A 6,235-nucleotide genomic window follows, 5' to 3' on the forward strand; every position below is an offset into this window, starting at 1 on the left:
TGAAAAAGAAAGTACATTTTTACAGAATAAAAATATTTCTAAAAGACGTCTCACACAATAGAAACTGCAAGGGAAGTCAGCTTCAATAAATCCCCCCCCCTCGTTTTTTATTACTGGCCTTGGAAACTTGAATGGAGATTTTTGATTCTTTGGAAAGAATAAATTATTGGTATTAACAATAAAAAACAAACAAACAAACAAACAAACAAACAAAAAACCCAAAAAAACACTGCTCCGAAGGGCCAAATGGCAAGGCAACGGGGAAAGGGCAGGAAGGTTCCCAGCGGGGAGTCTGCAGCGTGAGGTTCAGTGGCTTCTTCCTTTCTCTGGCTCCTCTTCCTTTGGTTTTCCTTTGCTCATTTTCTCTCTCGGCTCATCCCTTCCTGCCTGGGACGCCCCGCACCCCCACCCCCAAGGCGTCTTCGAGTTTGGGTCTGGTCTCGGGGAAAAGCTGGCAGGGTACGCTTATTCTGGGGTTCGGGACAGAGGCTCTGAGGCCCATAGGGTGTCCCGTGCGTCTGGGGTCTGCAGGCTGGAGGTGCGGAGGTGAGTGCGTGCTGGGGGTTCCTGAGGAATGAGGGCGCCGGGACGTCGGTCCCAGGCAGCTTTGTTTCTTGTTGATAATAAAGGCAGATCAAAGGGCCTGGCTGTGCAGGTCTCGTTCCCGGAGGGGCTCCCTCCGCAGGCCAGTGATCAAGGCCTCGGCGCGCTGCCTCTGCCCCGCGGGTCAGCCGACGTCCATCACTGCGGCTCCGGTGAACCGCGGGCGGCAGCCCAGACCCCAGCGTCCAGCCAGACATCTTGGGCTCCAAGCTGAGCCAAGAGGGACCCGGCCCCGTGCTCTTGTCGAAAACCCACCAGGGCAAACATCCCAGCCCCGCTTCCCCCACGCTCTAGGCACCCCGGGGAGACCTTGACCCCAGTAGGTGGTGACCGACTAAGACAAATGGAAGAGAGTGTGCACCGGAGGCCAGGTCCCGGAGCTAGGGTGCCAGCTGGGTCCCCAGCTGAGGTGCCGCTGCGCCTCCCCGGGGCCACCTCCGCGTTCCCGCGGCTTGGGCCTAACTGGGCCCCGGGTAGAGATGGGGAGCCCACGCTGAGAATGAGGGCTGCCTCCTGGAAGTGGATTTTGTGAAGCTAGGACTGTGATCCGGGTCCAGGAGTCCCACCCACGCCGGGGTGAGGAGAAATGCAATTTCGTTTCAGCGAGTTTCCAGGGATTTCTTGTTTCCAGCTCGCGCGCAGTAGATGAGCTAAGACCAAGTTTGCTGGGCCTGCGCCTAGGGTCCCAATCCACACCCTCCCCAGTATTTTTCTTTCTTGGCATAATTTACCCCCAGTCTTTGGAGGACCCTCTGGGTCCTACCTGATGAGGAAAAAAGGAGAAGAAAAAAAAATTTTTTTTTAAATTCTCCTTTCCTCAAGGACGTTTGAAAACCCTTGAATGAGATTAGATTGTGCACCTGAACCGCGTGTCTGGACATTCCGTCAAATCGTCGCCAGTCGTGTAAAATTGAATTTCTTTTTATTCACATGGAAACTTTATTTATTTTAACTCTAATCTTATTTGCATCTATTATCTGTATTCACCAAGACTCTCTTCCACTACAAAAATGCAGATGAAGTAAATCTCACATAAATCCCGCCCATTTGTGTAATTGGTATACTAAGTGTTTATTTTAAGTGAGAATAATTTAGCTACAAATTTTCTTAAGGAATAACATTCTTAACACATTAAAAAAAACTGAAAACTCTGATTTGCTTTTATGTTTGACAGTAGCTCTTGATTCCCCCCAAGAGGCGTACGGCGAACGCGGCTCTCTGGCGCCATCTAGAGCTCCTGCGTAGGAGTGGAGTCCGCGCTGACGGCCTGGCGCCTGGCTCTTAGCGCTTGGAGACCTGCTTCTGTTGCGAACTCCGACAGCCCAGGGAATCAGGCAAAGAAAAGCCGGGTTTTGTGTTTTGGCTAGGGACAAGCCCCGTTTGGAGGGGACATTGCCTAGCGGTGGCTCCAAGGGAAGTGGATTATTTCTGGAGCACACTTCCTGAAAAAAAAAAAAAAAAATCCAAGCAAAACAGACTTACACCCCGCCTGGCCCTGGACCCAGCTTTTTCATTGTCTCATTTAGCATTCTTTCCCAGGCGATTTCAGGGTGTTCCAACACTCCTAGATGAAAAGGCTAAGCGTTGTAGGTAGCGGCAGCGACGTGCACCCTGGATAGAGATCCCGCGGTGGGCACAGCTTGCCTCGTCGCACACTTCACCCAGCACCCTGGGATCCGGGGCTGCGGGACCATGGGATCTGCCTGGACGCTACCCAGGACGGGCGGGAACGCAGTTCACGCCACCAGGTCACCAAGACCCCTCCAGGTCCCCAGAACCCCTAGGATAGAAGGGAAAGCCAGAGTCTCACAGCTATGGCCAGTCTGGACCCACCGAGCACCTCGACAGACCTCTGCAGGGCCTGCGAGCTCTGGGAGGCGGCCACTGGCAGAGTTGGGCGCAGCGGGCATCTGGGTAGCCGAGGCGGGGCAGCTCGGCGGGGGCCCCGGAGGGCGACGAGGAGCCCCCAGAGCCGTCGCTCCAGGCCCTCCCGACGGGTGCGCACCCCCTCCCAGAACAGACCCACCCCTTTTGTCCTCGCCTTTTCGAAACCCAAATCTGAAATGAGATAACAGTTGGGGGCGTTGGCCAATTTTCTCTTCTCTGTGCATCGCCCTGCCTCCCACCGCCCCCTTCCCTCCTCTTCCTAGTCCACCACCCCTCCCCCATCTACGAGCTACAGACGGCTTGTAGCGACTTTCTCCCCTCCCCTCCCCCTTCAGCAGTTCTTATATTTTTATTTAAAAAGCGACACCTTCCAACCCCGTGCCCGCCCGAAGAGGAAAGAAACGCAGTTTCCCGAAGCTTTAAGAAAGACGATGAGGCTCCGGGGTGCCCAGCTCCCTAAACTCAAGCCAGTAAAATGCAGCGCGCTTCTGGGAACTCAACAGCCACCTTTGTAGCTGGTACTCGGCTGGGTTTGTATTTGCTGTTTTAATACAAACCCCGCCGCACTGCCTATTTCAAAGATGTGCTAATTACTACTTGGATAGCAGGGCGCAAAGTCCTTGTCCATTTCCCAGTACAAAGTAGGTTGCTAGAAAATTTGAAATTGCCTTTCAGCCTAAAGCTGCCTTACCTGAATGTCATAATTACAGTAATTATGTACATCCAAATTACATGCTAATTAAATTAGAATCAAATCGTTCTAAATCGAAATCAAATGAGGTAGTGAAGAATTAATCAATGACAACATAAATAGAGCGCTTCCTTCAGAGATATTTATTGTAACGATCCAAGGAGGAATTTGATCTGAAAAAGTCACCTGTTTATTTACTTTCAAATTAGTAATCAGTTATTATCCCTTCTCCATAATTTTAACCGTTCAGTGCTGTTTCCCCCCCCCCCACCCTTTCCAGACGCTGGAGTTTATAGAAATATGGATGATGTAAATACATACAGACTTGCCTCCCCATATATCATTGGTATAAATATGTACCGTGTTTGAGACTCCAGTTAAGATTTCTAAATGTCCGTAGGGACACATTTCTCCAGAGTCAGTTGGCCGGGGTCTGGGGAAAGCTGTAGGTTTTGGGCTGTAGGTTTTTCCCAGATGGTAGCCTTGTTTTTCTTTGGAAAAGATTTTGCATTGTTTTTCTTTTTTTCTTTTATCTTTTCTTTTTCTTTCTTTCTTTCTTCTTCTTTTTTATTTATTTATTTATTTATTTATTTTTTGCAGCATCTTGCCACTTCTGGGGTGATTCACTGATGAAAGAAATGCAGGGATAGGGTGTGACTCCCTCAGTCCGCTTTCTTTTTTGTAGATTGCTAGGAGAGTTGGCATTTTCTTCTTTTGCGCCAGGAGCTGGAGAATCGTGTTGGCTTCCCGAAGCGCGGTCTTCACCTGTGGAGCCCTAGCGAGCAGAAACATTCTCTTGCTTCCCAAGCCTCGGAGGGCGAGTGCGCCCTGAGACCCGCGTAGGGGACACACGAGGGAGGCCCGGAAGGCTTCAGCCGGGCTAGGGCGACAAGGGCCAGGCTCTCTGGGACGATAGCAACTGCCCTGGCCCTCAGCCTCTGGGGGGGGGGGGTGTCTGGGAGTGTCGTCTGGATGAATTTGGACCACCGAAGTCCAGCGCCAGGGGACCCATGCAAAGAGCTAAGCTGACCTTTTCTCATAAGGCGCGTGGACAGAAAGCTGGGTGGTCGTGCGCTCCCACACGCCCAGCTGCTCCCCCTGTACTGTGTCCCTGGCTGTCAGGTGAGGATCCCGGAAAGGTGGCATCTAAGGATGGCCTGGTGACCCTGATCAGGACTATTATGCTCCCGCCGCCTTCTGCTTTCTCGATGTCCCTTTCTAGTGGAGATCTGGCCGGTTCCGAAGGCCTCGGCACCCTAAAAGCCGCTGCCAACAAGGGTCAGAGGTTTTTCCACGTCTTCAGTCGCGGGTATGCGACTCGTGAGCCGTTCGCCAAATCTTCGATTGCAATCAGACCTTCGCGTTTCAGTCCTCATCTCTCTACAGTATTGGGTACACTGTGGGGCTCTGGGGTGCTATGTGTGAGGTGAAGTGAAGAGGGAAGGAAGAGAAAAAGAATTATCCGCTCCCTTTTGTGCCTTAGGAACCACACAGTAGAAACTTCAAGTCAGGGAAGCGCTCAGTCTCGGGGGTATTTTCTTTTCTGCCCCCACCCCCGCCTGTTAGCACCTGTCAGGAAGTGGTAACTGTAGTAAAATTCATCTCCTCAGAAAACCCAAATAAGACCAAAAGTATTTTTTTAGCCTGCTCCTTAGTCCTAAGAACGGGGTGTGGAGGATGCGGCCTTGCCTGAGAGGCTCCACCAGTGTCTTGTCCATTAGGTCAGAAGCATGAAAATAGCCCGCGTGGATCTAAATTTTGTGATTGAAATAGAGAAACGCCTGCTCCAGCAGCGAGACTGATTGGATCCAGTGGCCTCATGGAAGAACCTGGAAGAAAGATCTCTCCATAATCTTTCAGATGAAGTCTTTCTATTGCAACTATAATTCAAGCGAGATCCATGTCACACTGCAAGGTGAGCCTTCTGGCCGCTACGCCGCGGTAATTTCTGCCCATTTAGGCAATTATTAAAAGAAATTATGACTAATTTACTATGTAGACATCCAGATAAACAAACCCCAACCTAACAACCCGCTTTTTCCTGGTCATTTGTAAATCGACAGTGCCTCCTACAGGAATTATTACGGTAGTGTTGTGTTAAATGAGGCTTAGGAAGAGCTGGAGCATGTCCCTAAAATTCAAAATGTCCAGTACCTTTGCATACAGGTCTACGCCAAAGGGAAAAACTGTCAACGTGTACGCAGACTTACTTTAAGAGATTTTCTCTATTAAGGGTAAGGAGAATGACAAATCTCATGTCTCGATTTGTGGAATTTCGTTTGGTTTCATTGAACTTAGGGGATTCTTTGGCTACTTACTAGAAGCCTAATATTTTAAAGACCATTCTCAGTCTCAACCTGCAGTTTCCTCAGCGCATGCAGACACAGTGAGCAAGGCCGTCGCTTCATGTTTGTGTGAGAATGCCTCCCCGTCTACTTGTAAGTTAGAGCAGACCCACTGCAGTTGGCTATCATCCGTGGGTGGCCAAGGCCAAAACCTAAGCTGCAGATTCACATGATCTGTAAAATTCACTCAGAATTGGGTGGGTAAGATTAGACCTTTTAAAATTATTCCTTTATGGTTTAATATTTTCAACAGGAAGGATTAAATAGGAGATTAAAAAAAACTTAGGGGCTACCTTATAAAGTTAAGGGTGGTGTTACATTTGGGTTAAAGTCAAAGTGTAAGAAAGTGTATTTCTTCAATTCCTTCTTAATTATAGGATGCATTTCCACGTTTTTCTTCAGGAACACTATATTGGTTTGGAACCCTCTTTTAAGGTAGCAAGTATTGCATAGGTTTTGACATTACAAAAATTATAAAGTCTAAAAAGGTGTACGGCGGAAAATAATCAGAGCGACACTGATGAACTCGGGGTAAATTAGCCTTTATCAATTTCAAATGCACGTTTTCCTAAGGAAGGAGTGGGACCTGAGGTGCGCGGAGACATTACAGGATTTGGGGAAGGAGTTGGGCTCCTCCAGGTTCCCTCGTATGCATAATTAAAGGACTATTTACATCCTCGATGCAGCGACATCACAGGACATCTGTTTG

This window comes from Micromys minutus, assembly GCF_963924665.1.
Source record: "Micromys minutus genome assembly, chromosome: 13".
NCBI classification, from domain to species: domain Eukaryota; kingdom Metazoa; phylum Chordata; class Mammalia; order Rodentia; family Muridae; genus Micromys; species Micromys minutus.